Source organism: Camellia sinensis, chromosome 7, assembly GCF_055761805.1.
Source record: "Camellia sinensis isolate YWXY chromosome 7, ASM5576180v1, whole genome shotgun sequence".
NCBI classification, from domain to species: Eukaryota; Viridiplantae; Streptophyta; class Magnoliopsida; order Ericales; family Theaceae; genus Camellia; species Camellia sinensis.
Window position 1 is genome coordinate 37,748,794 of NC_138967.1, and position 12,319 is coordinate 37,761,112.

Genomic DNA, 12,319 nt, shown 5'->3' on the forward strand with positions numbered 1-12,319 from the left:
AATGTCGTCAGCATTCGCAGTAAAGAACAATAAATGATTTTCTTACGAGATTCAAAATGTGTTCAAAATAGAGGAAAAGATTTTTTATTATAGAAGCGTCAGCAGACAAATGCTTCGCGAGCTCTCGCAGTAGGATATCCTCTTCAATCCCTGGGATGAGGCCCTTAAATCTTAAAATATCGTCAGGGGTCAAAGTGTGTGTGCGTGGTTGGTAGGTGGCCACATTGAATGGTCTATCAGCAAGAGAGAGCAACTCGGGCTCAGGAACAAAAGGAAGAACATCCTCGACCTCTATGTCCTCACCAAGGATGGCACCAATACCCACAGTAGGGTCCGGAATGGGGATCTCGTCACTAGCCATAGAGGGAAAATAAGGAAAAATGAAGAAAAGTGAGTGGGTATGTGAGATTGAGTGAAAAAACCCAAAAACCCAAACCCTAGGAGAGAGAAAATAAAGAGAGAGCGAAAAATCAAAGGGAAAAAAGGAAAAACTTGGGTAAACAAGTGAGAAAGCAAGAAAAACTAAGAGAAACCCCAAAATTCAACCCAATCAAGTTTTAATTGGTTCAAAATATAGAGGAGTGAAAGAGTTTTCAAAGAAAATCCGCGAGGGTTGTTGGGTATCTCAAGTGAGATGAAAATCTAAAGAGAGGAGAAGCCTAGGGAGAGCGTTGTTCGGCTTTTGGTGTGTGCGGAATAAGGGTGAGGGGTGTTTAAATTGTTCATGGGCTATGCTTTTATCGAATTGCCCCTGTCGCCGTCACGACCCGGCCGGTGCTGTTGGAGCCCGGTTGTGCTTCACTTAGGCCCGGTTGGCTTCAAGTGCAACATAGTGTTGTATTATTATTTCACTAAATGAGTGGTCTTGATCTAAAATTGGGTAAGCCACACCAAAGAGGAAAAAAAAAGCAGAAAAGGAAAAGAGAAAGGAAAAATAAGAGAAATAAGAAGAAAAACAAAACAAAACAGAGAATATAAAAGGAAAAAAGAAAAAAGGAAAAAAAAAGAAGAAGAGAAACGGATAAAAAAAAGGAAGAAAGTTTTGTTCCTTTGATTGTTTGGTTGTTTTATTTTATTGCATAAATTGTTCCAAATTGCATTTATTTCTTTATATTATTTTTCTGAGGCATGTTAATTCCAAATTAGGCCCATTTTCAAGGGAAATCGGCAGGTTTGATTTCATATTAGCAATGCGAGCATCGTTTTGATTTGTGCTTTTGACTTGTGCATTATTTTAGTTTGTTAAAACTCACGTTTGAATCTTCGTCAAATTCGCGTTTAAACTTTGCACCTTTAATTGGGTTATCTTCATAAGTTTCATTCTCCGAGGCCTTCTTAGGATGGGATAACCTCGTCGAGTTCTGAAAACTAGTTTGCCCTTTTACTGATTCAAGTGGCTTTGAACCTCGGACCACATTTCCTCCTTTCACGTGAGATGCGTTCGAAGTTGGTTTCATCAGTTAAAAACATCAAGTGTGCCTGGTGTTCATACCAGCTTTCCTCCTTTCACGTGAGATACATTAGGTTATGTTCTGCCCGGTTAAAAACATCAAATGCACCTGGTATTCACACCATCTTTCCTCTTTTTGTGTAAGACGCGCTTGGAGTTGTTTTACTCGGTCAAAAACATTAGGTGTGCCTAGTGTTCACACCATCTTTCCTCATTTCGTGTAAGATACGCTCAGAGTTGTTTTACTTGGTTAAAAACATCAGGTGCGCCTGGTGTTCACATCATTTTTCCTCCTTTTGCATGAGACACGTTAGGTTGTGATTTTTCTTTGTTAAAAACATCAGGTGCGCCTGTTGTTCACACCACCTTTCCTCTTTTCGCGTGAGACGCACTCGAAGTTGTTTTACTCGGTTAAAAACATCAAGTGCACCTGGTGTTCACACCATCTTTCCTCATTTCACGTGAGGCGCACTCGGAGTTGTTTTACTCAGTTAAAAACATCAGGTGCGCCTGGTGTTCACATCACCTTTCCTCCTCTCGCGTGAGACGCACTCGGAGTTGTTTTACCTAGTTAAAAACATAAGGTGCGCCTAATGTTCACACCACCCTCCACCCTTTCTGTGTCAGACGCAGTTTGGAATGGAACTTTTCTCTTCTCTACGTGAGACATAGTGTGGTTTGCACCCTTCATCCTCTCTGTATATGATGCAGTTTGGAATGGAATTTTTCTCCCCTTTACATGAGACGTAGTGTGGTTTGCACCTTCCACCCTCTCTGCGTGAGACAGAGTTTGGCTTACATTTTCTTACATCCTTTTTACGTGAGACGTAGTTTGGTTTGCATCTTTCATCCTCTTTTCACTTGAGACATGTTTGACATTGTTATTTGTTTACGCCATCCTTGTGAAACATGGTTGGATTTATTTTGTTTTAAGCTTGAGGCTTGTTTCACACTTATGCCGTCATCTTGTCATATTTATTGTCTCGTTGCATTGTTTTGCATGCTCATGCGTTTTCAAAAGCAACCGACTTCGCACAGGGTCTAAGTCTAATTTTCAAAAAACATCGCATTTTATATATGATTGTGTATTCTGCCCCTGAACTATGCAGGCTTGATTCCTTACAAAGGGATACATAGGCAACTCTCGGGTTCAACCAATTGTATTTTCTTTTGTTTCCTTGCCCAAGTCTTACGGCCTCGTTAAATGGGTCATATTTGGGCTTTGACACTCATTCACGTCATTTCATGACTCTGAGCTCTGTCAAAGAAGGGCAACTGTAGACACCTCATTTTTGACCTCCTTAATTCTAATTTGGTCATTCCATTCAAGTTAGAGATTAAAATTAATAATTTTTGGACACGTGTAACTCTCTTACATGTAAAAAAATATTAACAAAAATTTGAACAGAAGAATCAAACTCAAACCAAACTTGTGTAAGAATTAAATTGTTCAAATTAAAATAATAAAAATCAAAGTAAAGTTTAAATCAAACTACGAAGATGAAAAGCGTAATATACCTTTAGTATTTTTCCACAGGAAATGCCATCTTTTTTGTTAATTTTTTGCGTGAAGAAGTTCATTAGGAGAAAACATTATGGGGAAATGACTGCACAGTGGATGCACCAAAAAAAAAATTACAAAAACAAGAAAAAATATTTCAGTTATTAAAATATATAAACTTATATATATATATATATATTTGCTACGTCACTGTGCAGTTATTTCCTCAAAAATTATTGCATCCAACAAAGTAATTTGGGTTATCTAGCTTGTAGCATTGTTACGTCAGAGTTGGCAATTTGCTTGATTGATTGGTTGCTGACGGTACATAATCTGGTTTAATTTTTATGGTAAATATTACTTTATCTCTCTGCAGTCAGGGGTGAATTAATCTCCTAACATTTGAAAATCATTACATAACTTCGCGCGATTATTGGATTGAAGTGCATAGTTACAATTTATGTTAAAATAACCATGAGTGTAATTCACGCGCATTTGTTGAGAGTTGTTATGAGAAATATTTTTTTTTTCAGATTAAAACAGCCTAATAAGTCTCTAAAATTACAACCCTACCATTCATCTACCTCTCGTGATCCCAAGCCAAGCAACGACAATGGCCTGAAACTGACTGAACACTAAAAATCTCCCTGAAAAAAGGATCAATTTCAGAAATCAAACCTTGAAAAGTTTGAAGCCTAGGTTTCTCTACCAATCCAACCAAAAATTTCTTCAAAAAGATAAGATTTTGAAGATTAAATCACTCAAATTTCAAAACCCAAAGGTATATATCTCTACAGCGCCTTTTTTTCCCATCTCTGTAGCGTTGCCACTGCCTCGGAAGTACGTGTAAACTTGTTGCATATATTGGGAAAAAAGAAAATTAAAGTTCAAGAGGGAACAAAATGTGTGCTAGAGAGGAAAGAAAAATGAAATCTGTTGGAAATGGTTATAAAATTCTAGGTAAAACCAGAATTTTTTCCTATGTTTGGTCTACTTTTTAGGTGGGACCCGAGGGTCAATTTTCGCGGGTCAAAGTGATAACGCGTTCTATGTCGCGTTGTGATTCACGTGGTATATTTGGTTGCTCAAAACCATTACCGAGTGAATGAGAAATTGAAGCCAAAGTGTGCTCCATGAAAATGGAGTTTTAATGAAAAATCCTTAAAGGTATTGAATAAGGCTTGTCCCACATTGATTTGGTGGAAAGTTTTAAATGGGTTTATAAAGCATGGGTTTGGTACTTGAGGTGTGCCCCAAGGGGTACCCAAGTGTTTTAGAAAGGGAGGTTATGGGCAAAATGGGCTAGACCCATTCGACCCAAAAATCACCACGCGCGCCGCCGCCGCCCGTCCAATCAAGCGGGCTGGGCTTGGGCATGCGTGGTATGAGGTTGGGTTGGGCTTGTTCGGTCCAATACTAATCTTTTTTGGGTCAAAAACATTTGAATTAAATTTAATTTTTTTTGTAAAATAAAATCCAGAATTCAAATTAAACCGGAAATAAACTGGTCTGGTTTTTCTGTACATCCAAATAAGGCCCTTCCCATTTTTATCTGTTTGAATTTTGAACCAACAGATTTAAATCTGTTTAATTCAAAACCAAACAGGTTTCATACCTATTCAAACAGGTTTACACCTATTCAATTCAAAACCTGCAGCCACCATTACATCTATAAATAGACTAGCCCCCCATTTGGATTTCTACTTCAATTTTCGTACTCTACCTTCTGCTATAAATCTCTGCATTTTGCTGCATTTAATTTCTGAAAGAAAGAGTGTAAACACTTACTGTGTTCGTTAGGCAAACAATTTGTAGTGCTACTATTGTTTGTAGTTGATCATTTCATCCTGAGAGATAGACGTTCACATTCTGAAAGCACCGTGGAGATGACGAATCTGTCTTAAGGACACAATGTCAAACACTGGACTTGATCAGAATTATTATTCGAACAATTAATCAAGTAAGTTGTTTAATTTATTTTCTGTTTTTATTAATTTATTTATTTATTTCTAGTTTGATTTTTGTAATCAAACAAATTCTCTCATTTCCTTTATTTCTTTATATTCTTGTTGTTGTTTAGTAGACAATAGAATTTAATCTATTTAAATACAGTGAAGATTGTCCAACAAAATCAAATCAACAAACCTGGATAACCCAGATACTGATCACTGACTCAAGGCAGAAAAATTCAAATCCAATAAAGTGGAAAATCTGCAAGTAAATAAATCAATCAATAATCTATCTCTTTCTCTCTCTCTCTCCATTGTCTGTGCAATTACCATTTGCTTCTCTGTCTCTCTCTCTCTCTATGATATGTTTGTATCATTCTATTTCTATTTGGTGAAGTTCATCTTCCACCAGCTTGTATTTCTTTACATGGGTTTTTGAACTAGTCACTGTGTTTCTTTACATGGTTCTGGGTAATATTCATTAAAGAACTTACATTTGTAATTAACAATTTTCACTTGGAAAAAGCAAGTTTTTGACTAGTCGTTGTGTTTCTTTACATGGTTTAATGAAAATTATGTTGTTTAAATTAATTTGTTAAATCAAAACCCTAATTTCACATGTGAAAATCCTAAATTCTCTTCACACAATCCTTTTTCTTCTCAAATGCACGACTGTTGAATGAGGAATAGTAAACAAGGATTATATATACATATATATAAGGGCAAAATAGTGTTTTTACTTCTGCCGTTAAACGATGTTAATTGTGCACTTTAATCCAATAACCACCGGGGGGAGTTATGTGATGATTTTCAAATGACATGGAGGTAATCCGCACCCGACTCAAACCACAGGGGGTGAAGTGAAGTTTCCCCTAATTTTTAAAACATTAACACGAAATATGATAAGTGTTAGTTACAATATTGTTATTTCTAATTTAATTGGGTACTTACTTTATAATTTTATTTATTTATATATAATACTAGAGGTGGTGTCATATGTGACGTGTGTGCATAAGATCGTTTTCTTTCAGCGAAATAAGATTGTGAAATATATGTTTACATTCAAAATCTAAAACATTTTATGAATTCGAAAAGATTTTTGTGAATATTTTTTAATGGAAAAAAAATTGTGACATAACACTAATTCTGATATTTGTTTTATATATAATATAGATATTTAAATAATAAAAAAAGAGCAAATTACAGTGGCAGTCCTTATAGTTTACCCGTTTTATCATTTTGGTCCCCGTCGTTTCAATTTGATCAATTTTGCTCCTGAATTTTACAAATTGTGTCATATTAGTCTAATAAATAACGGGGGTTATGTTTGATGGACGAAAAATCAAATGATGTGTCAATTTGGTCCCTAACACATCCTATAAACTACAAGAACCAAATTGACACATCATTTGATTTTCTATTCATCAAACTTAACTGTCATTATTTGTTAGACTAATGTGACACAATCCGTAGAATTTAGGAACAAAATTGATCAAATTAAAACAACATGGACCAAAATGATAAAACAGGTAAATTACAAGGACCATTTACATAATCTGTCCATAAAAAAATGAAAAAGGAATGAAGGAAAACATAGGCATTAAGCTAGGCATGGGTGACTTAGATTTCACATCTATCCAAAGTTATACTGACTTGGAGTCGATTGGTTATGGAAATGAAGAAATGTCAATCTTGAGTAAGACTCAAGCTTAATGTTGCTTAGTTTGTTGGTGAATTTTTACTTATTCCAAATCCATCCACTTTAACAGACTAGTTGTTGACACTTGACATAAAAAAATTAAGAAAGGACTAATGTTGCTTTTAGTTTGTTGGTTAATTTTTACTTATTCCCAATCCATCCACTTTAACTGACTAGTTGTTGACATAAAAAAATCAAGACAAGTAAAAAAACATTCTATGTGGTGGACCTAAGACCACTTCCATTGTCAAATTGCTTGAGGCAAAAGAAAATGATAATAATAAAATATAAATAAAAACAGAAAAATAAGAAAAAATTAGTAAAACATCATTCTCCAACTTTTTATAGTAGGAGAGGTCCAATATATTTTTTCTTATTAATTAAGATCCATCAATAATATTATTAGAGAAATTTCAACTTGAACGAGTTGAAATTTCATCTCAACTATTGTACATTTATATTATAAAATCTTAATATCGTGGATCTTAAACTAAAAATCTCAAACAAAAAAAAAAACAAATAGAAACAAATAAATAAATAATGGCAAATAGATAATAAAGTTAAAGGCCCTTCCAAAAGGATTCATTTATCTTTTTTTGGATTTAAAAAAAAAATTAAAGAACTAGCAGCTAGAATTTTATTTATTTATTTATGGACAAAATCTATTTTAGCCTTTGTGATTTAAGGCCGTAGCACTTTACACCTATATGATTTATGGTTAAAAATTGACTTGTTGGATTTTTTTAAATTTTTTTTGAAAAAATATATAAAAAACATAAGAGATGATATGACCCAAAATGAATTAATAGGCAAAAGTAGCTTTAGCTCACTTCTCAAAGGAGGCCTGAGTTCCATAATCCCAGATTTAGTTGTGTACAAGGAGGCAAATGCAGCAGCATATGTTTTGGTTAAAAAAGCTTCTTCTTTACTTTTTGACTGTTTATATTGGGATGCCTCTCCCAAATTTGTTCCTATTCTTAATTGTGATATTATGGACCCCTCCTTTTTTGGAATCTACTATAAACTTATCTTCCTTTCAATTTTTAATAAAAAGTTTATTCCCTTTTGTTAAATAAAAAAAAGAAAGAAAGAAAGGTGAACTTACATCAGAAGAAAGAAAGGGACAGCCCAGGATGAAGCATCCTCCATCAGGTTTGGAATTCACAAAAACTTTATTAATGTTAAGAAGGTTGGAAATGGTTAATTTTTCCTCAAGTTTGGTCTATTTTTAGGTGAGCCCCGAGTGTCGATTTACTCGGGTCAAAGTGGTAACGCGTTCTATGCCGCGTTGTGATTCACGTGGTATATTTGGTTGCTCAAAACCATTACCGAGTGAATGGGAAATTGAAGCCAAAGTATGCTCCATGGAAATGGAGTTTTTGGTGGAAATTCCTTAAGGTTGTAAATTGGCTTGTCCCACATTGATTTGGTGGGAAGTTTTGAAAGGGTTTATAAGGCTTAGGGTGAGATACTTGGGGTGTGCCCCAAGGGGTACCCAAGTGTTTTAGAGGGAGAGGTTATGGGCAAAATGGGCTAGACCCATTGGACCCAAAAATCACCACATGCGCGCCGCCGTCCGGTCGGGCAGGCTGGGCTTGGGCGCAGGTGTGTGGTTGGGTTGGGCTTCTAATCTTTTTGGGCCAAAAACATTTGAATTTAATTTTATTTTTTATTAAAATAAAATCCAGAATTCAAATTAAATTAGTTTGGATTTTTTGTTCATCCAAACAGGGCCCTTCCCGGTTTCAAACCGAAATAAACTGTTTTGGAATTAATGCACACCCAAACAGGGCCCTTCCCGTAATTGATATCTGTTTGAATTGTTGAATCTGTTTGAATTCAAAACCCAACAGGTATCATACCTGTTCAATTCAAAACCAAGAGCCACATACCTGTTCAATTCAAATCCAAGAGCCACCTTCACATCTATAAATAGGACCACCCTCATTTGATGTTTTGTTAATTCAGAAATTTCGTATTTCACCTCTGTTAATTCTATTCTTCATCTTGCTGCATTTTATTTTCGAAAGAAAGAGTGTAAACACTTAGTGTGTTCGTAAGGCAAACAATTTGTAGTGCTGCTATTGTTTGTGGTAGATCATTTCATCCTGGGAGATAGACGTCCAAATTCTGAAAGCACCGTGGAAAGGACGAATCTGTCTTAAGGACACAGTGTCAAACACTGGACTTGATCAGAAAATAATTTAAAGAAATTAAATCAAGTAAGTTATTTAATTTATTTTCAGTGTTATTTTTATTTATTTAAATCAGATTTTAATTTTGTTTTTGTAACAAAATAAAATCTGTTTTTATTTATTTATTTTTATTTCGAGTTTGATTTTTGTAATCAAACAATTTCTCTCCTTTTCTTTATTTCTTTAAATTCTATTTGTTGTTGTGTACACAATAGAATTAAATCTTTTAAATACAGTGAAGATTGTCCAACAAAGAATACATAATTAAAATACGAAATGGATTATAATAGTAGATTGTGATTTATTTTGAAAGTAAAACCCTTCAATCATTCCCAAATCAGTTATATATATGTCATTCAAAACATTTTGGGAATGTTTGGTTTGTGTTTGAGAGATGTGTTTTAGAGATAAAAAGTACGAAAAGTTATTTGGTTTGGTTTTTTTCAAAAGATGTTTTGGAAAATTATTGTGAGAGAGAGTTTTGGAAAAAGTGATTGATATGATGTGTGTGAGAGAGAGATTTGTTTGGAAAACTTGTTTGGTTTACAAGTTTTGAGAAATTTTTTTAGAAAAATTTGTTTAGCTTGATTACTTTTAAAAACTTATTTGTAGAGAAAATTTTCTAAAATTTTTTCAGAAATACAAACCAAACGAACCCTTTGTGTTCTAGCATTAATGTAACAACTCAAAGCAAACTTTTGCAAAACCATTACTACACTTTTAAATGGGTGCCATTAATTGTGTATTCCTGCCCTAGTTGACCCAATGAGTGATTTGTGGTCCTAATTTCAAACATTCCATAGGAAAAAAGTGTCAAGTGTATCCCCACTTTTGAAGAAAAGAAAAAAAGAAAAAAAGAAAAAAATGGAAAAGAAAAGTGGACTTTTGGGGAATAATTATTTAAGGGAACTTCAATTATTACCCTACACAGCCTTCATGAGAAAATGACTCTGGACAGTCTAGAATATCAAAATGAATGTGTGATTAACAAATGGCTGATTATAATCTAATCACTAAGGTGTTTTTAAAATATTTAGGTGAATTATTAGGTAAATAAAGTAGTTTCCACAACTTCAATTAAATAGTAGTATCCAGAGTCATCATCATTAAAAAATGGCATACAAAAGTCTTCCATCTCATATGATGGAGCCACCACATTAAAAATAGTATACAATAAGAGGATTCTTTGGTAATTTTATTTTTCTAAAAAAAATGGCAACAAATTTCAAAATGTGTGAAACAAAAAAATAAAAATAAAAAAAGAAAAATTTAGTCAAAAGTCACTCAACATAATTGTGTAGTATTAAAAGGACAAATAAATATTTTCTAATGCATAAAGTCATTTTAAAATTGATTTATCATGGATTAATAACATAAAAATATGTCTTTATTTTAGACAACTTTGTCCTTTTGTCTTATATTAGTTCTCTCTTTCTATCTCAACCATTAATGTAATAGATGTTGACAAGAGGATTTAAAAAACATCAACTTTATTAAAAATCGACGCATAAATCAAAAGTTATATCATTTTAAAATTTCAAATATAAAATTAGTCATTAAAAATATTTTGGTAATAAGGGTGTCTATTAGCCTTTTCAAGGCAAATTTTGTATGTCTTTAATGTATGAAAATTTTGTTATGAGGGAGTTTTTAATCAAATTCTCCATTAAAAATAAAAATAAAAATAAAAAACAATAACAACAACAACAACAAAATTTACGTCGATCCCTTATGACAACTCACTAAATATCCTTTATTTTATTTGTGTATGTTTTGATACCAACCATGTTTTGAAAATCTTTATATTTTTTGTAACCATAAAATAAGAAAATAATAATGTTATCAAATATAGAGTCTCACTACAAAAAAATTGACTTTTTGCGACGGGAAAATGCCGTCGCAAATACTCAAAATGCCGTCTCAAAAGGTTTTTTGCGACGGCAGATGACTTTTAGCGACGGCAAGTGGGGGGTCGCAACAAAAGGGGTCGCAAAAAGGTTTTAGCGACGGCATGTTGCCGTCGCCTTTTTTTTGCGACAGCAAAATTGTCTTTTTGCGATGGCATTTTTCCGTCGCCATTAATATGAAAAAAATTTGAAATTTTTTGAGACGGCACTGTGTTTGCCGTTGCTAAAGGTGTTATTTGCGACGGCAAAAAATGCCGTCGCCAAAGAATTTTTATTGCGACGGAATAATGCCGTCGCTAAAAAAATATTTGGGACAGCACAATGCACCAATTATTTGCGACGGCAAAGAATACCGTCGCAAAAAAATTTTGTCTCAACTCTACCAATATCATTTGTGACGGCAATGTGGTGCCGTCTCAAAAAAAAAAAAAAAAAAAAAAAAACTACAATAAAATTATTAAAAATATGAAAATTACCTGTATTAAATGAAAAATAATTGAAAAAAAAATCAATAATTACATAATAATATAAAAATTTCAGTATAAAAATAACAATTCATTCATAATACAAATATTCTTGCATTCATTCATTACAACACATTAGCAAAATTATCCCACTACATAAAATTGCATAATACATACACAATGTTTAAATACAGAAAGTTGTTCACAATTCAAAATAACGTAAATCAAAAACAAAAATTTCCCTCATGATTCCAGGAATGGAACCACCAACTCCATTTGCGCTATTACTAAATCTAGGGCTACCAACAACACTCATTCCACCTCTATTTGTCACCCCTGAATGACCATGTGAGCTTCCATGGGATATCTGCAATACAAAACAATACACAATTGGGTAGAGATCAGGAAAGAAATTAATTTAGCAAACATAGTGAAACACCAGTGAATGAAAAATACCAACTAATAAATATGTGCAAAACTAACACATACCTGAGAAAGGGCAACAGGGAGATTGTTTGATGCAAAACGTCCACTAGAAAGGCTTCCAGTTGGCTGTTGAACCCAACTAGAAGGAACATTATTTATTGTAGAGTTTCTAGATGCAAGTGTGCCAGGCATGTTGGGAACATTAAAGCTCCCATGAAGGTTATGCAGCCCTTGAATAGTTCCTGTAAAAGGAAATTTCTATATTATATAAAATATGATGGAAAATATAGAGCAATACTCAGCAAAATCAACTCACCTGTGTGATGAAAAACAGGGGAGGCTGCACCAGATTGAGCAGAAAAAGATGTAGCAAAAGAACGCCCAGTACCGTCTGGAAGATTTGAAGCTGATCCGTTCAGAGATGACTGCAGATAAGTTAGATAAATTTTACAAGCACCAGGAATATGCATGTGACCATATAAATCATGCCATTCGTGGTCCAAGTTTAGATATAACAGTAAGCATTCACAAAACTCAAAACCAAGACCAAACAATTGGCATACAAAAAATGCAAGACTCAAGTGAGACAAATAGAGGATACATGCATAACTAAACATAACTAAAGGGAATTGAGTGAATGCCCAAATTATCAGTCCAGAACAATTTATCTCCAAATTTTTGTGGTCCTCTTTATAAATAGATTTGTATATTGATAGCCAAAAAACAAA

General features: G+C 33.7%; 1 non-coding gene across 1 annotated transcript; it reads left to right on the forward strand.

Annotated features, from left to right (window-relative positions):
• The first annotated feature begins 11,907 nt into the window (after positions 1 to 11,907).
• On the forward strand, positions 11,908 to 11,988 carry LOC114258733 (small nucleolar RNA snoR35). Its single transcript, XR_003628070.2, has one exon. It is a non-coding gene; the product is annotated as a small nucleolar RNA snoR35 (small nucleolar RNA).
• The last annotated feature ends 331 nt before the right edge of the window (positions 11,989 to 12,319 follow it).